Source organism: Anolis sagrei, chromosome 7, assembly GCF_037176765.1.
Source record: "Anolis sagrei isolate rAnoSag1 chromosome 7, rAnoSag1.mat, whole genome shotgun sequence".
NCBI lineage: Eukaryota > Metazoa > Chordata > Lepidosauria > Squamata > Dactyloidae > Anolis > Anolis sagrei.
In genome coordinates this window covers 7995741-8018142 of record NC_090027.1, presented here as the reverse complement: position 1 = coordinate 8018142, position 22402 = coordinate 7995741, and the positions used below count along the sequence as shown (strand labels likewise).

General features: G+C 43.6%; 1 protein-coding gene and 1 pseudogene across 2 annotated transcripts in view; both read left to right on the top strand.

Annotated features, from left to right (window-relative positions):
- The window catches only part of LRRTM4 (leucine rich repeat transmembrane neuronal 4), a 699210-nt gene that overhangs the window by 546419 nt on the left and 130389 nt on the right, over positions 1–22402 (top strand). The window lies entirely within an intron of this gene.
- LOC132782485 (DNA polymerase delta subunit 4 pseudogene) lies at positions 9702–10060 on the top strand (annotated as a pseudogene).

The following is a 22402-nucleotide window of genomic DNA, read 5'->3' as shown; positions in this document are numbered from 1 at the left end:
ATCTCGTGGTGCCAGAACGCAGTCTGTTCAGTGCCTTCCAGATGGTCCAGTCTTCTGTGTGCCCATCTCTTATTCGGTATCAGCCATGGCTTGAGGTTCTGGGTTTAAGCCTGCCACTTTTGGACTCTTCCTTGCTGAGGTGTTCAGCCAAGTAGCAAAGCACTAGGACAGATGTCTTCACTATGTTTGGTTGTGATCCCCAGGTTGTGCCAGTCAGCTTTCGTATGATGCTGTTTCTGGCACTCACTTTTTGCTTGATATTCAAGTAGTGCTTCTTGTAGGTCAGAGCATGGTCCAGGGTAACTCCCTGGATCACAACCAGACATAGTGAAGACATCTGTCCTAGCGCTTTGCTCCTTGGCTGAACACCTCAGCATGCAAGAGTCCAAAAGTGGCAGGCATTTTTATAGGTATAGATGTCTTTCTGCTTGTGGGTAAACAGTATTTTTTGCTGTTTATTTTTTGCTGTGTTGATGTGGAGATTGTCTGGTTTGCTTACTCTGGAACATGCAACATATCATTGTCCTTCTTTAAGGGTCCCTTTCAAATCTATGATATTATATCTGTCATATACATATATGTGTGTGTGTGAATCATAAATATCTATATCTATGGCTGGATGGCTCTTTGTCAGGAAGGCTTTGATTATGTTTTCTTGTCCTGTGAGGGGAGGTGGACTGGATGGCCTTAAGGAAGCATTTCACAACCTGGGGGTTGGCACCCTGGGGGGGGGGGTGTGAGGGGGTGTCAGAAGGGTTGCCAAAGACCACCAGAAAACACAATATTTTCTGTTGGTAATGGGGGTTCTGTGTGGGAAGTTTGGCCCAATTCTATTGTTGGTGGGGTTCAGAATGTTCTTTGATTGTAGGTGAACTATAAATCCCAGCAACTATTTATTTATTTATCGTGTCGGGGCAACCATTCAATTATATTACATTTCTAACAGAACAGCAACTATAATTCCCAAATGTCATGTTCTATATCCCCCCAAAATCCATCTGTGTTCATATTTGGGGACATGAAGTATTCATGCCAAGTTTGGTCCAGATCCATCATTGTTTGAATTTACAGTGCTCTCTGGATGTAGGTGAACTACAACTCCCAAACCCAAGTTCAATGCCCACCAAAAACTTCCAGAATTTTCTGTTGGTTATGAGAGTCCTATGTGCCAAGTTTGGTTTAATTCCATCATTGTTGGGGTTCAGAATGCTGTTTGATTGTAGGTGAACTGTAAACCCCAGCAACTACAACTCCCAAATGGCAAAATTATTTTTTGAGTGATGGTCACTTCTTGGGATAATAGGTGTCTTGGGTCCAAATTTGATGGCAATTTGCCCAGTGGTTTTTTAGTTCTGTTAATCCCACAAACGAACATTACATTTTTATTTATATAGACTCGCCGTCCCCTGCCACGCGTTGCTGTGGCCCACATGGGGGTTCTGTGTGGGAGGTTTGGCCCAATTCTATCGTTGGTGAGATTCAGAATGCTCTGTGATTGTAGATGAACTATAAATCCCAGCAACTACAACTCCCAAATGTCAAGATTCTATTTTCCCAAACTCCACCAGTGTTCATGTTTGGGCATATTGAGTATTTGTGTAGAGTTGGGTCCAGATCCACCATTGTTTGAGTCCACAGTGATCTCTGGATGTAAGTGAACTACAACTCCAAAACCAAAGGACACTGCCTACCAAACCCTTGGAGTATTTTCTGGTGGTCATGGGAGAGCTGTGTGCCAAGTTTGGTTCAATTTCATCATTGGTGAGGTTCAGAATGCTCTTTGATTGTAGGTGAACTATAAATCCCAGGAACTACAACTCCCAAATGATAAAATCAATTTTTGAGTGAAGGACATACATTGGGTTGTTAAGTGTCTTGTGTCCAAATTTGGTGTCAATTCGTCCAGTGGTTTTTGAGTTATGTTAATCCCACAAACTAACATTACATTTATATGTGTGTGTGTGTGTGTGTGTGTGTGATTTTACTCATGTGTTGTAAAATATTTTTTTAATTTTTTTTGGCTTTTTTTGTCCCTTCTGAAGTGTTTTTCAGTGTTCTTATGAGTAATGGTCATTTGTTGGCCTGATAGGTGTATTATGTCCAAATTTGGTAGCAATTTGTCCAGTGGTTTTTGAGTTCTGTTAATCCCACAAACAAACATTTTTATTTATATAGATGGTTCTATTTCTAATTTCAAGGTATATGGAAGTTTTCTTTAAAAAAAAAACCACTTAATAGGTAACATACAGGAGTGCTTTGAAATTTTTACTGGCTCAGAAATCTACTTCTCTTATATCACTATAAAAAAAAGACAAATGTAACCATAATGTTTAATGCCTTCCACTTGACCCAGTCCACAGGGAAAAATTCATTGTTTCAATGGGATTTTTATTAAATCTGCCCTCACATTAGGAAGAGGGCAGACTTTGGAAACTTAAACTTGTCAATTCCTTTCATATAGAGAGGTTCTGGAGCAGAAGAAAACAAGCTTATTTTCGTTGCCACGTCGTAACTACTGTTGCTACTGTTATGAATCGTAATGTAAATATCTGATATGCAGGGTTTATTTTCATTCACTGGACCAAATTGGGCACAGATACACAATGCACTCAAATTTGAATACTAGTGTGGGAGTTGTAGTTGCTGGGATTTATAGTTCACCTGAAATCAAAGACCATTCTGAACTCTACCAGCGATGGAATTGAACCAAACATGGCTCACAGAACTCCCATGACCAACAGAAAATACTGGAAGTGTTTGGTGGGCATTGACCTTGAGTTTTGGAGTTGTAGTTCAACTGCATCCAGAGAGCACTGTGGATTCAAACAATGATGGATCTGGACCAAACTTGCCATGAATATTCAATATACCCAAATGTGAACACTGGTGGATTTTGGGGAAAATAGATCTTGACATTTGTGAGTTGTAGCTGTTGGCAGGCCCGTAGCCAGGATTTCGTTTCGGGGGGGGGGGGGCTGAATTATTTTCAGGGGGGTTTCGGGGGGGGCTGAGTTTTGGGGGGGCTGAGTCTGAGTGAAAGAGGGTCTAGCCTAGCAAACCCCAATACCCCCATGCATATGGGATATATTGAGTATGGTGATCAGATCATGATATGAATAAACATAACAGTTTAAATAATGCCCCAGTAAGGCCTTTTCGTGAACCACCATGAGAATTTCGGGGGGGGGGGGCTGAAGCCCCCCGAGCCCCCCCCCCCCCCGGCTACATGCCTGGCTGTTGGGATTAATAGCTTACCTACAATCAAAGAGCATACCGAACTACACCAATGATGGAATTGAACCAATCTTGGCACACAGAACTCCCATGACCGACAGATAATACTGGAAGGGTTTGGTAGACATTGACCTCAAGTTTTGGAGTTCTAGTTCACCTACATCCAGAAAGCACTGTGGACTCAAACAATGATAGATCTGGACCATATCAAATCATTTATTTCGGTCATTGAGCAGCACAGGATATAGAGTCACATTTTCATACAAACTTGGTATGTTTGGTACATTAAAAATATAACTATTGAAGCACAATTTGTGTGAGGGAGTGGAAAGGAAGGGGAAACAAGGTAAAAACATACAATGCCCAGATCCATCACCAAATCGTAGATTCAGAGAAAAAGATTACTGGACACGCAGTTAATTTTTGGAACTAGTCATTCCCTGACGGATTTTGTATAATGCTGCACAGAACTTTGCAACATTGTAGGTTGTAGCTGAATTAGTATCTGCAAGTAGCATGGAGGTATAAAATTGTCCTGAATGGCCTGGGTGCTTGTCTATCAGAGGTAAGATAAGCCTGGCACGGATATCCCTGTAGAACGGGCACTGGAGGAGCACATGTTCTGTTGTTTCTCCATGAACCGAGTCACAGGGGCAGCAGAGTCTCTCTGGGAAAGGGATCTTCCAGTAGCGGCCTTCCTTCGAGTACAGCTGATGGGAGAGCGTGGCATCGAGCCAGGGTGAAAGCCCTTCGATGAAGAGGAACCTCTAGGTTTGTTAAATATGCCATAGGGGAGGCAAGATATCTGCTGTCTTCATTGATAAGGAAGGTTGGAACTGAGGCCAGATCTAGTTGTCGCTCTGTGTCTGTGATACGTTGTTTAATAAGTGCTTTGGCTTGTTTGTAATCCATAGCGAGTAGTAGACCTGGAGAAAATCCCAATGAGGAGATTTTGGATGCTACCGCCTTCTTCCATGTGGATTGGAAGTCATCCTTCATGGTTAGTGGGGCAAGACCAAAGGGTGCACGGGATAGTCTGAGCCAGAGGTTGAGTATGGCCACCCACACCCTGGCCTCCACTCTCATAAAGCCCGCCTCTAGTCGCAGGGTGGCATCTGGACCAAACTTGGCACAGATATTTTAAAAAAAGAACTTTATTTATACTCTGCCACCAGCTCCCCAAAGTGGACTCGGAGCGGCAATCATGAGGCCAAGCCCAGCGATACATTACGGCAACATAAAATATAAACAACAAAATAACACCACAATAAAATAAATAAAGCAATCAAGTAAAATAAACAGTACAAAATAACATAATGGAGAATAAATCACAGTGGGCGGGCCAAATGAGATAGCAATGAAAAGATACATTTGTGGGGGAGGAGCTCGTAGGGGACTGAACAGTGGAATTAGATTTTCAATAAGTTGGGGGAAAGTGCAATATTCAATATACCCAAATGTGAACCCCCATGACCAACAGGAAAACACGGTGTTTTCTGATGGTCTTTGGTAACCCCCCCCCCCCCACATGACTTCCCCCAGGGGTCCTGGTCTTCAGGTTGAGAAACGCTGATCAAGACCAGTTGTTGTCTACTTGTGGGTCTCCAGATGTTTTGACCTTCAACTCCCAGAAATCTTAACAGCTGTTAACTGGCTGGGATTTTTGGGAGTTGTAAGCCAAACACCTGGGGACCCACAGGTTGAGAACCTCTGATCTAGACCAACATATTACAACATGATAACCAGCCCCGTAGCCAGGATTTTGTTTCGGGGAGGGGGGGGCGCTGATTTTTTTTCAGGGGGGGTTGGGGGGGCTGAGTTTCAGGGGAGGTGCTGAGTCTGAGTGAAAGAGGGTCTACCCTAGCGAATCTTTTGTATCGTTACCCCAATAATACCCCCATGCATATGGGATATATTGAGTATGGTGATCAGATCATGATATGAATAAACATAACACATGGAAGGAGAATGAATAACTGTGAATTATGACCAGGAATGCTTTGATGACGTGGCTATATAAGTGTGATGATGACGATGTTGTATTATAATATGTTTTTAATTGTGTAATGATGATGCATTGTGTGGTTTGTATTTTTGTATATGAACACATGTTGTGAACCGGATCTGAGTCCCTCTTGTAGGTGAGAAGATCGGTATAGAAAACTTTTAAATAAATAAATAACAGTTTAAATAATGCACTAGTAAGGCCTTTTCGCGAACCACCATGAGAATTTCGGGGGGGGGGGCTGAAGCCCCTCGAGCCCCCCCTCCCCCCCCCCCCCGGCTACATGCCTGATGATAACTAATGGTGGGCTTCCTGGGTCTCCAACAATGGTTTTTCCCATTCCTTTCCATATGAGTCCATTTTAACTCTCCGAAGCAAGGAATGAACCTCGCTTTTCATGCATGGGTTGTATATGCTTTAGCACTGATTAAAGAACTTTCCAAAGGGAAGAGCAGTGAACAAAAAGAAAGAGGAGAGTGATTGATTTCAGCATACCTCTAACAGGCATTTAATTAGACGATTGGAAAGGAGCTGGACAGAGGCTGTGAGATAAAGGGTCCAAATGGTAGGGAGCAGCCAAGGGAACAAAGGTACCTCTTTCATTCCTCATCCTTCATTTGGAAACCTTTGGCGACCTGAGAAGCTTTTAGCTGATTTCTCCAGCACGGCACTGACTCCTGACTGTTGCCATGCATGCACAAACTGACAAATTTACTTCTTGAGTCACAGACACAACGTCATGGGGAATTTCATTTCATGAATTGCACTAATGCGGAGAAGAACAAAAAGTGTCAGGTTGCATTATCCACCGGTAAGGCACCTTCCTATAGTTCGAGCTCTGACTTCAGCTAACTTGCTCTTGCTCAGGAAATGCTGAGAGTGACAGTTACAGTATGGCACTTTAATGCCATGTTATAAATCATTGTCATCCCTTCCCAATTGCACCTTGCATCCAACGCAGCAGGTTCTTTCTTATTTCTCCATCCCTCTCCTTCACTTCGTCTTGATATTACCTGTGTCATACAAGGCCATTTCTAATCTGCTCACCCTAAGCATGATAAATATTCAGCAGTGTCATATTATCACAAGAAATATTCACTCTTGGATAAACAAGCAAGGCACTGTGGGTTGTTGTAGGTTTTTCCGGGCTATATGGCCATGTTCTGGAGGCAATTTTTCTCCTGACGTTTCGCCTGCATCTATGGCAAGCATCCTCAGAGGTAATAAGGTCTGTTGGAACTAGGAAAAATGGGTTTATATATCTGTGGAACTACACAGATATGTCAGACTACACAGAGAAGCCACTGAAATCCACAAGCATGTGGACAATTTCAACAGAAAGGAAGAAACCATGAAAATGAACAAAATCTGGCTACCAGTATTAAAAAACTCAAAAATTACAGCAGCAAAACAACAGAGGGGAAACAAACAGGCACAGGAAATCACTCTCAACAAGAGATTCCCCCAGGCGCTTCCAAGCCATTGAATGCAAATCAAGGTGATCAGCTGAAACATTCACAGCTAGCCCCAGCAAACAAAAGTCCTTTGTCTCACCCTGGTCATTCCACAGATATATAAACCCATTTTTCCTAGTTCCAACAGACCTCTGAGGATGCTTGCCACAGATGCAGGCAAAACGTCAGGAGAAAAAATGCCTCTAGAACATGGCCATATAGCCTGGAAAAGCCTACAACAACCCATGGATTCCGGCCATGAAAGCCTTCGGCAATACAAGCAAGGCACTCTTGAATACATGTTGGGTTGCATTTTAACCTGCCCATCCCCTCTTCCGCTAGACAGGGTGGCAAATTTTAAAAAAGCATTGCACCCATCACAGCCTTCATTTTTGACTGAGGCAAACATGGCCGGGGTCAGAGGCGGCCCTAGGTAATTTTCAACGGTAAGCAAACAGTATTTTGGCCCCACCCCCCAACCAATCACTGATATATATTTTCTGTTCGTCATGGGAGTTCTGTGTGCCATATTTGGTTCAATTCCATCATTGGTGGAGTTCAGAATGCTCTTTGATTGTAGGTGAACTATACATCCCAGCAACTACAACTCGCACATGTCAAGGTCTATTTTCCCCCAAGGGCGCCTCAAGAGCACCCCTGGGCAAAATCAACTCTACCGCAAAAGCTTACATAAGTTCCTGGTGGCAGATAGATATTAGGCTTGGGCAGTTTCGTTCATTAATTTCATAATTCGTTATTAATTCGTATTTAAATTAGCTTACGATCCAATATTGAGCCATGCAGGAATAGTGTGAGGAGGAAATTAGATTCGAAACAATTTTTTCAATTTATTTCGTAATTATTTTGTAATTATTTTGTAATTATTTCATAATTATTTTTGCATGTCTGGTGCAAGTTTTATAGTTGTTTGTTTTATCACACCAACAGTCAACAACAGAGGGAGAGGGAAGCTTCAGAAGTTCCCCTTGTCCCATTTGGAGGTTTTTTTAGCATATTGCGCAATCGCGTCCGCCATTAACGAATCGATTCGTAATTATACGAAATTTCGTATATTTCGAAATTTTTAAAAGGAAAATTTCGGAATTATTAAAAAAAACGAAACGCAAGGGCCCCCTAAAAACAAAACGAGTTTAGAAACAAATTTTTCCGTGATTACCCAAGCCTAGTAGATATATCTGCTGATGACATATCATTGAGTTAACAATCAAGGTATTTCAAGGTGCAGCCATTGCTCAATGCTATCAAATTCTGGGAGTTGTAGTTTGGTGTGATAGCAGCAGACTTTGGCCAAGAAGAATAAAAACTACATCTCCCATGATCCCTATAAGCCATGGCAAAATGGTGTCCAACTGCATTCATTCTAAAGTAGTGGTTATCAACCTTCCTAATGCCACAACCTCTTAATGCAGTTCCTCGTGTTGTGGGGGTTTGTGTGTGTGTGTGTATCAGGAGTGACTTAGAATCATAGAATCAAAGAGTTGGGAGAGACCTCATGGGCCATCCAGTCCAACCCCATTCTGCCAAGAAGCAGGAATATTGCATTCAAATCACCCCTGACAGATGGCCATCCAGCCTCTGTTTCAAAGCTTCCAAAGAAGGAGCCTCCACCACACTCCGGGGCAGAGAGTTCCACTGCTGAACGGCTCTCACAGTCAGGAAGTTCTTCCTCATGTTCAGATGAAATCTCCTTTCTTGTAGTTTGAAGCCATTGTTCTGCATCCTAGTCTGTAGGCTCAATACTCAGTCACTATCTATATTAACTCAATATAGCTCAATACTCAGTTACTATCTATATTAACTCAATATAGCTCAATAGTTTTAATATCTCACTGTTCTTAATATCTTAATGTGACTCAATAGTTTTTGCAATGGTTTTTCCAAAGCTACCTGCCTGACCATCAGCACGTCTGAAGTCTTTCCTCTAAACTGAAGGAGGCAGGGGAGATTCCAAAATGGAGATCTCAAGCCCAGGAGAAGGGGCGGGCTCTAAACCCAAAGAGCCAATAGTTGCAAAGAGGCCTGCAGGCTGGCTTTCCAGCCTCTGAAACTGTTAACTTTCAGGGCTCTTGCAGAGCTGCAGCAGCCCTGGGAGTAAATGCAAGGGGGAGCAACTTCAAGCAACTGTAAGATAAGGCAAACCAGTCTTCTGGGAGACGGAACACATACTCTTCCTCTGTTTGTGTTTGCATCTGCCCTCACTTCCCTCCCTCTCTTCCTGCCTATGGAAATAATGTAGTAATATTATATCTACGCAAAGTGCTCCATTTTATGATACCGTGTAGTACTCTTTCTTTCCTTGCCTTTTTAAGGAAGATGAACCGATATTGTATTGTCGAAGGCTTTCATGCCTGGAATCACTAGGTTCTTGTGGGTTTTTTCGGGCTATAGGGCCATGTTCTAGAGGCATTTCTCCTGATGTTTCACCTGCATCTATGGCAAGCATCCTCAGAGGTAGTGAGGTCTGTATATGACAAGGGGATCCTTACTGTACTTCAGAAGTAGTTCCTTCACGGTGGCAGGGGGATGGAGACCCAACAACTTTGCTCTCTCCCAGTGCTGCCAACGGGTGATTCTTGTGCAAGGACCATATTCCCAGCTGAGGTCAAAATGCTTCAGTAACTCCACTTGGTCTGGCTGTGCAGCATCTTGCAAGGAAGATTCTGCCTGGGCTGTGTCGTGGGTTGGGGTTTGGCATTCCTTTCCTTCTTTACTCCCTCTTTTCCTCTTCTTCACCACTTGGAATGAGTCTGTGATGAGTCGCTTCCTACCCATGGCTCCATGTGATGCTCAGAGAGCATTAACCAGCTGGTTTACTTAGGCGATCCCTCGTTGGACGAGTAACTGTTCCACCTGGAAACCAATGCCCACACTGCGGAAGAAGATGCAGAGCAAGTATAGGGCTCCACAGCTACATCCGGACCCACAAGGAAACCCATAATGGAAGACCATCTTACTCGTCCAACAAGGGATCGCCTAAGTAAACCAGCTGATTAATGCTCTCTGAGCATCACATGGAGCCATGGGTAGGAAGCGACTCATCACAGACTCATTCCAAGTGGTGAAGAAGAGGAAAAGAGGGAGTAAAGAAGGAAAGGAATGCCAAACCCCAACCCACGACACAGCCCAGGCAGAATCTTCCTTGCAAGATGCTGCACAGCCAGACCAAGTGGAGTTACTGAAGGATTTTGACCTCAGCTGGGAATATGGTCCTTGCACAAGAATCACCCGTTGGCAGCGCTGGGAGAGAGCAAAGTTGTTGGGTCTCCATCCCCCTGCCACCGTGAAGGCACTACTGCTGAAGTACAGTAAGGATCCCCTTGTCATACACAGACCTCACTACCTCTGAGGATGCTTGCCATAGATGCAGGTGAAACTTCAGGAGAAATGCCTCTAGAACATGGCCCTATAGCCCGAAAAACCCCACAAGAACCTAGTGAACCGATATTGATTATGCACAAATATTCATGAATAAATCTTCTATCTTATGAGAAGGCTAAGTTTGATTACTTTTTTGCTGCTTCTTGTATGTGGGCTGCTCAACCTCTGCCTAGTAGGCCTGGGTAACTACGGAAAAATTTGTTTCTAAAATCGATTCGTTTTTGGGGGGTTTTGTGTTTCGATTTTTAAAAGAATTCCGAAATTTTTCTGTAAAAAAGTTCGATATTTACGAAATTTTGTAATTCATAAAATAATTACGAAACAATTACGAATCGATTCGTTAATGGCAGACGCGACTGCGCAATACGCTAAAAACCCTCCAAATGGGACAGGGGGAACTTCTGAAGCTTCCCTCTCCCTCTGTTGTTGACTGTTGGTGTGATATTTATATTTTTTTTTCACTGATTAAACAAACAACAACTATACAACTTGCCCCAGACATGCGGAAATAATAACGAAACGATTTCAAAACAATAACGAAACGAATACAAAACGAATCCGAAGCAATTACGAAACAAATTTAAAAATTCGTTTCGTTTTTTAGATGCTCCTGAATGGTTCGTTATCTCTTCGTTATAAAAAAATAACGAATTTTTAACGAATTACGAAATTACAAAACGAAACCACCCAGCCCTACTGCCTAGCACATTAGTTACTTGGCTTGGAAATTCCACTACAGTCTCACATTGCTCAATACGTTATTCCTTACCCTTTAGCGCAAGGGCTTCCCAAGCAGTTCATAAATCAAGAAAAACAAGACAGCCTCTGCCCTTTACATTGTCCCTGGAAATGGGACCTGTCTTTAATGTGCTTATTTATTGTTTCCATTTTGAAAGACAGGCACCAACTACTCTTTGTGGATCTTCTCAATATCGAACACTTCCATCTTTCCCCCCATAATCCACTTTATTAGTTCCAAAGTCATATCTTTCCCTTTTCCTTCTCTGTGTTACTGTTGATAATAAGGGACTGTTTAACAATCTTTTGTTATTAACCATTATATTATGGGAGAACATCTCTGGTTTCCAAGAATTTTGTCCTTTTTGTTATGCTTTGATAACACTCTGTAGTATCAAAAAGCCTTAATCCTAGGATTACTCTGCAGATAAGCGATTTCTTTAGCTGGAGTTTTTAGCTTGCCTTTAATGTTAGACTTACTCTGTTCATGAAGCAGAAAATGCCTTTAGTTGCTGCAGAGATCTATAGATTGGGTGTGTAGTGCTTTTCAAGGAGGGAAAAATCCAATCGCTTGGCAATTTATATTTTTCTGGAAACATCGCATCAGAGCTATGACCAACCATCTTTGCAAACCCTCTTCTTTCAAGATGGTCAGGCAATTTCACCGTGGAAGAACATTCAAATTCACTTTAAACAGTGCCGAAATGAAATATTTATTTGTGGATGTAATTAGATACAGATGTTTGAAAAGCTCAGGAAAGTTGACTTCTGGAGGATTAATCTGTAGATTTGAATATGATTCAGTTCAGAAGCCACATCTCCACAAAGTTCCTAGCTTACCTTTCAGTTTAAGTTCAGTTATATTTATTTATTTACTTTACTTGTATACCGCAGTTTCTCAGCCCAACAGGCGACTCAACGCGGTTTACAACACGGATAAAAATCAATCTGTGATATACAATTTAAAACCCTAAGAGCATAGTATACAATATTGACACAACAATAAACAACACAATACATCTCATAACTAGAGTCGTGATCCAATTCGTCGTCCATATTTCCATTCCTGTAATCATCACATTCATTGCACTGTTGATCCGAATGCCCGTTCAAACATCCAAGTTTTTAATCTTTTTTGAAACACTATTAGCGAGGGGGCTGATCTAACCTCCATGGGAAGGGCGTTCCACAGCCGGGGGGCCACCACAGAAAAGGCCCTGTCTCTCGTCCCCACCAGCCGCACCTGTGAAGCAGGCGGGATAGAGAGCAGAGCCTCCCCAGAAAATCTTAGGGTCCTGGCGGGCTATTTATTTGTCGTGTCAGAACAACCAGCCTAACAGAACAAGCAAACAAACAGAAAAATACACAACTTGTGAGTTTGGTATTTGGTTAAATGTCCTTTGACCAGTATCTGGCCACTTGGAGTGCTTCCGGTGTTGCTGCAAGAAGGTCCTCCATTGTGCATGTGGCAGGGCTCAGGTTGCATTGCAGCAGGTGGTCAGTGGTTTGTTCTTCTCCACACTCGCATGTCGAGGATTCTACTTTGTAGCCCCATTTCTGAAGGTTGGCTCTGCATCTCGTGGTGCCAGAGCGCAGTCTGTTCAATGCCTTCCAAGTCGCCCAGTCTTCTGTGTGCCCAGGAGGGAGTCTCTCATTTGGTATCAGCCATTGGTTGAGGTGCTGGGTTTGAGCCTGCCACTTTTGGACTCTCGCTTGCTGAGGTGTTCCAGCGAGTGTCTCTGTAGATCTTAGAAAGCTATGTCTAGATTTAAGTCGTTGGCGTGCTGGCTGATACCCAAACAGGGGATGAGCTGGAGATGTCTCTGCCTTGGTCTTTTCACTATTGGCTGCTACTTCCCGGTGGATGTCGGGTGGTGCAATACCGGCTAAGCAGTGTAATTGCTGATTACACTGGCAGGCTGATAGGCAGGCTGGCGGGCTGATAGGCAGAGATACGTTCGGATAGGTAGCTTGGGCCAGAACCGTTTAGGGCTTTATAGGCCAACGCCAGCACTTTGAATTGAGCCCGGTAGCAAATCGGCAGCCAATGGAGCTGGTGCAGCAGAGGAGTTGTATGCTCCCTGCGTTCCGCTCCTGTTAGTATCATGGCTGCCGAGCGTTGGACTAATTGAAGCTTCCGAGCCGTCTTCAGAGGCAACCCCACGTAGAGAGCGTTGCAGTAGTCTAAACAGGATGTAACCAGAGCGTGGACTACCGTGGCCAAGTCAGACTTCCCAAGGTACGGGCGCAGTTGGCTTATACTTCAGAGAAAGCTGTTGAAATATGCAATGTGAATTACAACCTAAAGGAGCAATAATAAAAATAAAACTTCAAACAATAATAAACAACAGTGTATTGTCGAAGGCTTTCATGGCCAGGATCACTGGGTTGTTGTAGGTTTTTTCGGGCTATATGGCCATGTTCTAGAGGCATTTTCATTTGAACCATTTTTTAATCAACCAAGCCTAATATATATAGACCCACTTGAGATCTTGCAAAACCTCATGAAATTTGACATGCCACATGACTTTGTGTGTGATCTGGTGTGCAATTTGTGGCAGATCTCATCCTTGTGTCCTTCTAAGCTGGAGTGTCAAAATCATATTTGCTGTTCATGAATTGGTATATTGTGGTGTAATTTATTTCACTTCATTGAAAGATTTCTAAGAGCACTACTGATTGTGTGTGTGTGTGTCAGGAGCAACTTGAGAAACTGCAAGTCGCTTCTGGTGTGAGAGAATTGGCCATCTGCAAGGACATTGCCCAGGGGACACCCGGATGTTTTTGGATGTTTTTACCATCCCTGCAAGGAACTGACAGGGGAAGCTTATCCATACTCTCCCCGGGTTGGATTCGAATGGCAACGTTCAGGTCAGCAACCCAGCCTTCAAGTCATCAGTCCTGCTGGCACAAGGGTTTAACCCACTGCGCCATCGGGTGCTCCACCAGGACTACTGATAATCATGAAAGAATAATACTGATAATCATGAAAGCTGTCTTCATAGACCTGTTAGTGGCTTATAATACTGTGAACCACCACCTCTTCCTGAGAAAAATGTATAATATCACAAAGGACGACCACCTCACCCGCCTCATAGGAAACCTGCTACAAAACAGGAGCATTTTTGTTGAGTTCCAGGGCCAGAGAAGCAGATGGCGGAAACAGAAGAACGGCCTGCCTCAGGGGAGCATGCTTGCTCCATCCATGTTCAACATCTACGCAAATGACCAGCCACTGCCAGAAGGGACAGAGAGTTTCATCTATGCTGATAATCGTGTCATTACTGCTCAAGCAGGGAGCTTTGAGATGGTAGAACAGAAGCTCTCCAAAGCTCTAGGTGCTCTTACTGCCTATTACAGGGAAAACCAACTGATCCCTAATCCATCTAAAACACAGACATGTGCCTTTCACTTTAAGAACAGACAAGCATCCCGAGCTCTGAAGATCACCTGGGAAGGAATCCCACTGGAGCATTGCAGCACACCCAAATACCTGGGAGTCACTCTGGACCGTTCTCTGACCTACAAGAAGTACTGCCTGAACCTCAAGAAAAATGTGGGTGCTAGAAACAATATCATACAAAAGCTGACTGGCACAACCTGGGGATCACAACCAGACACAGTGAAGACATCTGCCCTTGCGCTATGCTACTCTGCTGCTGAGTATGCATGCCGGCTGTGGAACACATCTCATCACACTAAAGCAGTGGATGTGGCTCTTATTGAGACATGCCACATTATCACAAGGTGTCTGAGCCCTACACCACTTGAGAAATTACACTGCTTAGCCGGTATTGCATCACCTGACATCTGCTGGGAAGTAGCAGCCAACAATGAAAGGACCAAGGAAGTGACATCTCCAGCTCATCCCTTGTTTGGGTATCAGCCAGCATGTCAGCGACTTAAATCAAGAAATAGTTTTCTTAGATCTACAGAGACACTCGCTGGAACACCCCAGCAAGCGAGAGTCCAAAAGTGGCAGGCTCAAACCCAGCACCTCAATCCGTGGGTGATACCAGATGAGAGACTCCCTCCCTGCTGGGCACACAGAAGACTGGGCGACTTGGAAGGCGCTGAACAGACTGCGCTCTGGCACCACGAGATGCAGAGCCAATCTTAAGAAATGGGGCTACAAAGTGGAATCCACGACATGCGAGTGTGGAGAAGAGCAAACCACTGACCACCTGCTGCAATGCAACCTGAGCCCTGCCACATGCACAATGGAGGACCTTCTTGCGGCAACACCAGAGGCACTCCAAGTGGCCAGATACTGGTCAAAGGACATCTAATCAACTACCAAGTTTGCAAAATTTGAGATTTTTTTATCCGTTTGTTTGTTTTGTTCTGTTAGCAATGTAATACAATAGTATGGTTGCTGATGACACGATAAATATAAATATATGAAAGAATATAGATGTTGGACGTTGATCAATATGTTGTCCGGATTTTCTCTCCCAATTTATGGCCAATGAATTAGCATGTTCAGGCTGGAATTCAGTAAATATGTCATCACAAATAAGACACCCAGAAAGCAGTGGGACTTATATCTGAACAGCAAAAAATGATTCAATTGCTGCTGTCGATTTTTAGCCGGGAATGGCCTAGGAAATTTGCTGCCTGCAGCATAACAGCAAATGATGCTCCCAATCCACCCAAGTCAGGGTGCATTTTTATTCAAAGCTAGCCAAGGTATTTTGGCAGATAATAATGAGAATCCCACATACTGCTCTCACCATTCCAGGTAGTAAAAACACGGTAATAATGAATTAGATTGCTGATAAATTGGTGCCAAGCAGAGCCAGGCCAATTTCTGGCTGGTGAATCATCCTCCCTACACACATACCACAAAAATGGTGTTAAACTTTATTTAAAAACATAGCAAGCTGTCTTATATGAAATCTAATCACTCATACCTCCAGCCAACTGCCATAAACTCTGACTGGCAGATGGTCTTCTGGGTTTTAGTTGGGATTTTTTTCTATCTTGTGTTCCCTAATATTCTCCCATGCTATCCCATAAAAGGGCTAAGCGCAGATATGACCCTGCTTAATTTCCACATTATCGCATTATCACAGGGTGCCTGCGCCCTACACCACTGGAAAAATTACACTGTCTAGCCGGTATTGCACCACCTGACATCTGCCGGGAAGTAGCAGCCAATAGTGAAAGGAACAAGGCAGAGACATCTCCAGCTCATCCCCTGTTTGGGTATCAGCCAGCACGTCAATGACTTAAATCTAGAAATAGTTTTCTAAGATCTACAGAGACACTCACTGGAACACCTCAGCAAGCAAGAGTCCAAAAGTGGCAGGCCCAAACCCAGAACCTCAACCAATGGCTGATACCCAATGAGAGACTCCCCCCTGGGCACACAGAGGACTGGGCGACCTGGAAGGCACTGAACAGACTGCACTCTGACACCACGAGATGCAGAGCCAACCTTCAGAAATGGGGCTACAAAGTGGAATCCTCGACATGCGAGTGTGGAGAGGAGCAAACCACTGACCACCTGCTGCAATGCTCCCTGAGCCCTGCCACATGCACAAGGGAGGAACTTCTTGCAGCAACACCAGAGGCACTCCAAGTGGCCAGATACTGGTCAAAGGACATTTAATCAACTCTCATACTCACAAATTTTGTAATCTGCTTGTTTGCTTTGTTCTGTTAGAAATGTAATATAATTTGACTGGTTGTTCTGACACGACAAATAAATAATTTCCACATTCAAACAAGAATGGATACACTGAGAGCATCATTATGGTCCTTTGAAGGTGACCAAGAATGGAACCCATAATACCACTCTAAACAATTCTAATGTGGAAGTTAAGCATGATAATACCTTTAGTGTATACATGTATATGTGTTCATCCATAGAGATGCATCAGAATGGGAGGTGCATCATAATTCTTGAAAACAACAGCAGCAATAACTGAAAAACATACCATTATTCCAATGAGATTTTTTTTTCTGATGAAATGTGTTTTTCTGATGAGATGGGCCAAAACTAAGAAAATGAAGTTCAACAGGAGTAAATGCAAGATACCCCACTTAGGCAGAAAATATGAAATGCAAAGTTACAGAATGGGGGACAATGCCTGCCTCAATAGTTGTTCTGTCGCGCGTTGGGCCTATAATCTTTTCTATAGGACGTATACTAGGGCTGGGCAACCACGGAAAATTTTGTTTCTAAACTCGATTCGTTTTTAGGGGGTTTTTGCGTTTCGATTTTTAAAAGAATTCCGTAATTTTTCTTTAAAAAAGTTCAAAATTTATGGAATTTCGGAAATTACGAAACAATTACGAAACGATTACGAATCGATTCGTTAATGGCGGACGCGACCGCCAATACGCTAAAAAAACCTCCAAATGGGACAGGGGGAACTTCTGAAGCTTCCCTCTCCCTCTGTTGTTGACTGTTGGTGTGATATTTATATTTTTTTTTCACTGATTAAACAAACAACAACTATAAAACTTGCACCAGACATGCGGAAATAATAACGAAACGATTTCGAAACGATTTCGAAACAATTACGAAACGAATTGAAAAATTGGTTTCGATTTTTAGTTGCTCCTGAATGGTTCAATATCGCTTCGTTATCAAAAAATAACTAATTAATAACGAATTACGAAATTAACGAACGAAACCGCCCAGCCCTAACGTATACTTTAAGCCCAGCGGGAAGCCAGGGGGCCTCAAAGAGAGGTTCTCAGGGATTTTTCTGAAGTGATGGTCTTTAGAGTCTTTAATGATACAACAAAGTCTTTATTATGGAACAAACAACAAATCTTCAAAGGTTCAAACAACACTTCAAGGTTTTCTTAGTCTAGTCCTCAATGAACTGGCACCTGACTTTGATTAACTAAACTTTCTCTGTAGGAAAAACCCTTTTCAACCTCTCCCAGGCTGCTTTCTATCTGTGCCTCACCGGTGTGGGTGCTACTACCGATTCCAAATGCGTCCTAGTATCGAGTAGACCTACCATCCAAGGCTTGAAGATATTTCAGCTGGAGTTCAGGAAACAAACAAGGACATCTAATCACCTTTCAACAAAAGTTGGCTCCAGTTACTGTCAGGCCATTATATGCTAATCAAGGTGGTCAGTTGAAACATTCACACTTAGCTCCAGCAGACAAGAGTTTTTTGTCCATCCCTGGTCATTCCACAGATATAAACCCTTTTTCCTATTTTCCAACAGACCTCACTACCTCTGAGGATGCTTGCCATAGATGCAGGCGAAACGTCAGGGGAGCATGCCTCTAGACCATGGCCATATAGCCCGAAAAAACCTACAACCCAGTGATTCTGGCCATGAAAGCCTTCGACAATACAGAGACTGGATGATCATCTTTTGGGGGTGCTTTGAATGCGATTTCCTGCTTCTTGGCAGGGGGTTGGACTGGATGGCCCATGAGGTCTCTTCCAACTCAAGGATTCTATGATTCTATGATTATATGTGGAAGTTTACATCTTTCCTGTACTGTCGCACGCTGGGCCTGTGCGTAAGACTGTAGACAGGACATAAATTCTGTGTGCCTCAGATTAAAGGCCCTTGGATTTCCTTAAAACAGAGTCTTTAGATTGCTTAAAGGTTCAACAAAGTTCTTTATTAATGAAAACAAACAGGCACTTTAAGGCTTTCTTAACAGTCTATTGGCTCTTTCTCAATCTTGTCCACAGGGAACAGGCACTATCTTCATACTGTAACTAATGGGGAAATCCTTAACTTCTAATCTGGGCAGTCTGTCTTTGCCTCTGTTGGCGTGGAGCCCCTGCACCCGGTACCAACTGCTTCTGGCTTCCGCGAGTGACCCTTACCAAGCAGAGCTTTGTAGACTTCCAGGGGGAAAAGAATTCAGGTTTCAGTGATGGCTGACTGAAGTCCTTCAGCAAAGGAGATGTAGGGCTGTATAACCCCAGCCAAACCGTGGGCTGTATATCTCCCTGGCCAAGCCGTAGAAGACGAAGCTTTCTACAGGAGTTCTTGGTATTATGTCCTGCATGAAAGGCTTCTCTGTGTGGACTGAACTCAAATTGGCTCCTATTCCCTCCAAAACCCCAAAAGGGGGTGGGACTAGGGAACCTAACGATAATTAACAGGTGGCTTGCCCTATGATTGCAGCCAAAAGAAGCAGAGTCCCTGAAACTTAGGACTACAACAAACATTCAATGCAAAGTAAACAGAATTGGAGCTCCTGGTACAGCTGTACCTGCACATTTCCACTCTCAAAAATAAAGTCAACTTTTGCTGAAAGAAAGTAAGGACTACTTCTTTCTTTCAGTTGCAAATCTCCCAACCATTCAGATTTCCTTGGATGAGCCCATCATGAGAGCGGTACAAGATGTTTTCTTACTTTCTATGTACAATCACAAATGCATGAATATCATGATGGAGCAATGGAGGAAGAATTCCTTTGGGATTGCAGACTGAGTCACCGGAGGCAGAGAGCAGAACTACTTGTCCATGAATAAATAGATAACAACACATACCAATTAACTCTCTTTTTTGGTACCTTCCCTCCAGATCTGTGGAGGTTTCTTGACTGACTGACAGCTAAAATGGGTTAAATTGGAATTCAGGGGGAGAGAAATGCAGATAAATGAAACCTAGGAATGATAAAGGAATGAAATTATGAAATCCTCTTTTAGAGGTCTATTTGCCGCTGGAAAGTGGGAATTAGTGAAGGGTGAGAAATTCTTTCAATTTGTATTATAATGTGTTCCTACCTAATTTTATACTTTTGAAGCATGCTGCAATACACAAAACTCAGTTATCCATCAAAACTTGCACTTCTCTGAATTTTTCAGAGCAGCACTAAAGGAGGAATAAAAAGACATCTGAAGGAATAAATTAGGGGAAGACACCATCTAATATCCTTCTTTCTAATGAACAGTCGGGCTTTATTTCCTGAAGTATAGACTGGTTGGATTTATTTATTTACAGTATTTATATTCCGCCCTTCTTGCCCCACAGGGGACTCAGGACTGATTACGATGCACATATACATGGTAAACATTTAATGCCATAGACATACAACATATATTTATTTATTTTATTTATTTACTGTGCTTATATACCGCTGTTCTCAGCCCAGGGGCGACTCACAGCGGTGTACAACATAGAGAGGATAGGGTGCAAATTACAAGACACAATCTAAAGTCAAACTAGCAATATCAAAAAACATCATCATCAACAACATCAACAATATCAATATCAATAATACAAAAATACAAAAAGTCATTTGCGTCGTCTCATCGTTAAACCACAATCCAATATCATTTTCCGTTGTTCCATTCCTGTCGTCATTACCAATTATTGCACTTCTTGTTCGAACGCCTTCTCGAACAGCCAAGTCTTTAGTTTCCTGCGGAATATCATCAGGGAAGGAGCCAGTCTGATGTCCACGGGAAGGGTGTTCCACAGCCGAGGAGCCACCACCGAGAAGGCCCTGTCTCTCGTCACCGCCAGGCGTGCCTGTGAAGCTGGCAGGATCGAGAGCAGGGCCTCCCCGGACGATCTCAAAGTCCTGGTGGGCTCATAGGCCGAGATGCGGTCAGATAGGTATCTTGGGCCGGAACCGTTTAGGGCTTTAAAGGCCAACGCCAGCACCTTGAATTGAGACCGGTAGCAAATCGGCAGCCAATGGAGCTGGTACAACAAGGGCGTTGTATGCTCCCTGCATCCCGCTTCTGTTAGTAACATGGCTGCCGCATGCTGGACCAGCTGAAGCTTCTGGGCCATCTTCAAGGGCAACCCCACGTAGAGAGCGTTGCAGTAGTCTAAGTGGGATGTAACCAGAGCGTGGACTACCGTAGCCAAGTCAGACTTCCCGAGGTACGGGCGCAGCTGGCGCATGAGTCTAAGCTGTGCAAATGCTCCCCTGGTCACCACCGAGACCTGGGGCTCCAGGCTCAACGATGAATCCAGGATCACTCCCAAGCTGCGAACCTGCGTCTTCAGGGGGAGTGCGACCCCATCCAACACAGGCTGTAACCCTATGCCCTGTTCGGCCTTGCGACTGACCAGGAGTACCTCTGTCTTGCCTGGATTCAATTTCAATTTGTTTGCCCTCATCCAGACCGTCACAGCAGCCAGGCACCGGTTCAGGACCTGGACAGCCTCCTTAGTAGCAGGTGGAAAGGAGTGACAGAGTTGGACATCATCCGCGTACAGATGACTGAAACTCTGGATGATCTCACCCAGCGGCTTCATGTAGATATTAAACAGCATGGGGGCAGGATTGAGCCCTGTGGAACCCCACAAGTCAAAGGTTGTGGAGTTGAACATATATAGACAGACATAAAGACAATTTAACATTCCAGCTTTCTGACTTCATGAGGGTATGCTCGATTCCGGCCACAGGGGGCGCTGTTGCTTTACCGTCCATTTGTGACACCAACTCCTTGATGGAGTACTTCCTCATTCTTGTACAGGTTCCTGGAAGATTTTATGGTGTTGTAAATTAGTTAAATTAGTATCTTATATTTGTTCTTGTTGGAATTCATTTTGTTAGTTTTGGCCAAACTCTCTTTGTGAAATAAAATATATAGCAGTGTTTCTCAACCTGGAGGTCGGGACCCATGGGAGGGTCGTGAGGGGTTGTCAAAGGGGTCGCCAAAGACCATCAGAAAACATAATATTTCCTGGTGGTCATTGGAATTCTGTGTGGGAGGTTTGACCCAATTCTATTTTTGGTCGAATTCAGAAGGCTCTTTGATTTTAGATGAATGATAAATCCTGGCAACTACAACTCCAAAATGTCAAGGTCTATTTTCCCCAGACTCTACCAGTGTTCACATTTGGGCATACTGAGTATTTGTGCCAAGTTTGGCCCAGATCCATCATTGCATGAATCCATAGTGCTCCTCTGGATATAGGTGAACTTTGTAGTTCATTCGTTCAGTCGTCTCTGACTCTTTGTGACCTCATGGACCAGCCCACGCCAGAGCTCCCTGTCGGCCGTCACCACCCCCAGCTCCTTCAAGGTCAGTCCAGTTATTTCAAGGATGCCATCCATCCATCTTGCCCTTGGTCGGCCCCTCTTCCTTTTACCTTCCACTTTCCCCAGCATCATTGTCTTCTCTAGGCTTTGCTGTCTCCTCATGATGTGGCCAAAGTACTTCAACTTTGTCTCTAGTATCCTTCCCTCCAATGAGCAGTCAGGCTTTATTTTCTGGAGGATGGACTGGTTGGATCTTCTCACAGTCCAAGGCACTCTCAGAACTTTCCTCCAACACCACAGCTCAAAAGCATCGATCTTCCTTCGCTCAGCCTTCCCTAAGGTCCAGCTCTCACATCCGTATGTGACTACAGGGAATACCATGGCTTTGACTAGGCAGTGGATCTTTGTTGCCAGTCTGATGTCTCTACTCTTTACTATTTTATCGAGACTGGACATTGCTCTCCTCCCAAGAAGTAAGCGTTTTCTGATTTCCTGGCTACAGTCTGCATCTGCAGTAATCTTTGCACCTAGAAATACAAAGTCTGTCACGGCCTCCACGGTTTCTCCCTCTATTTTCCAGTTGTCAATCATTCTTGTTGCCATAATCTTGGTTTTTTGACGTTTAGCTGCA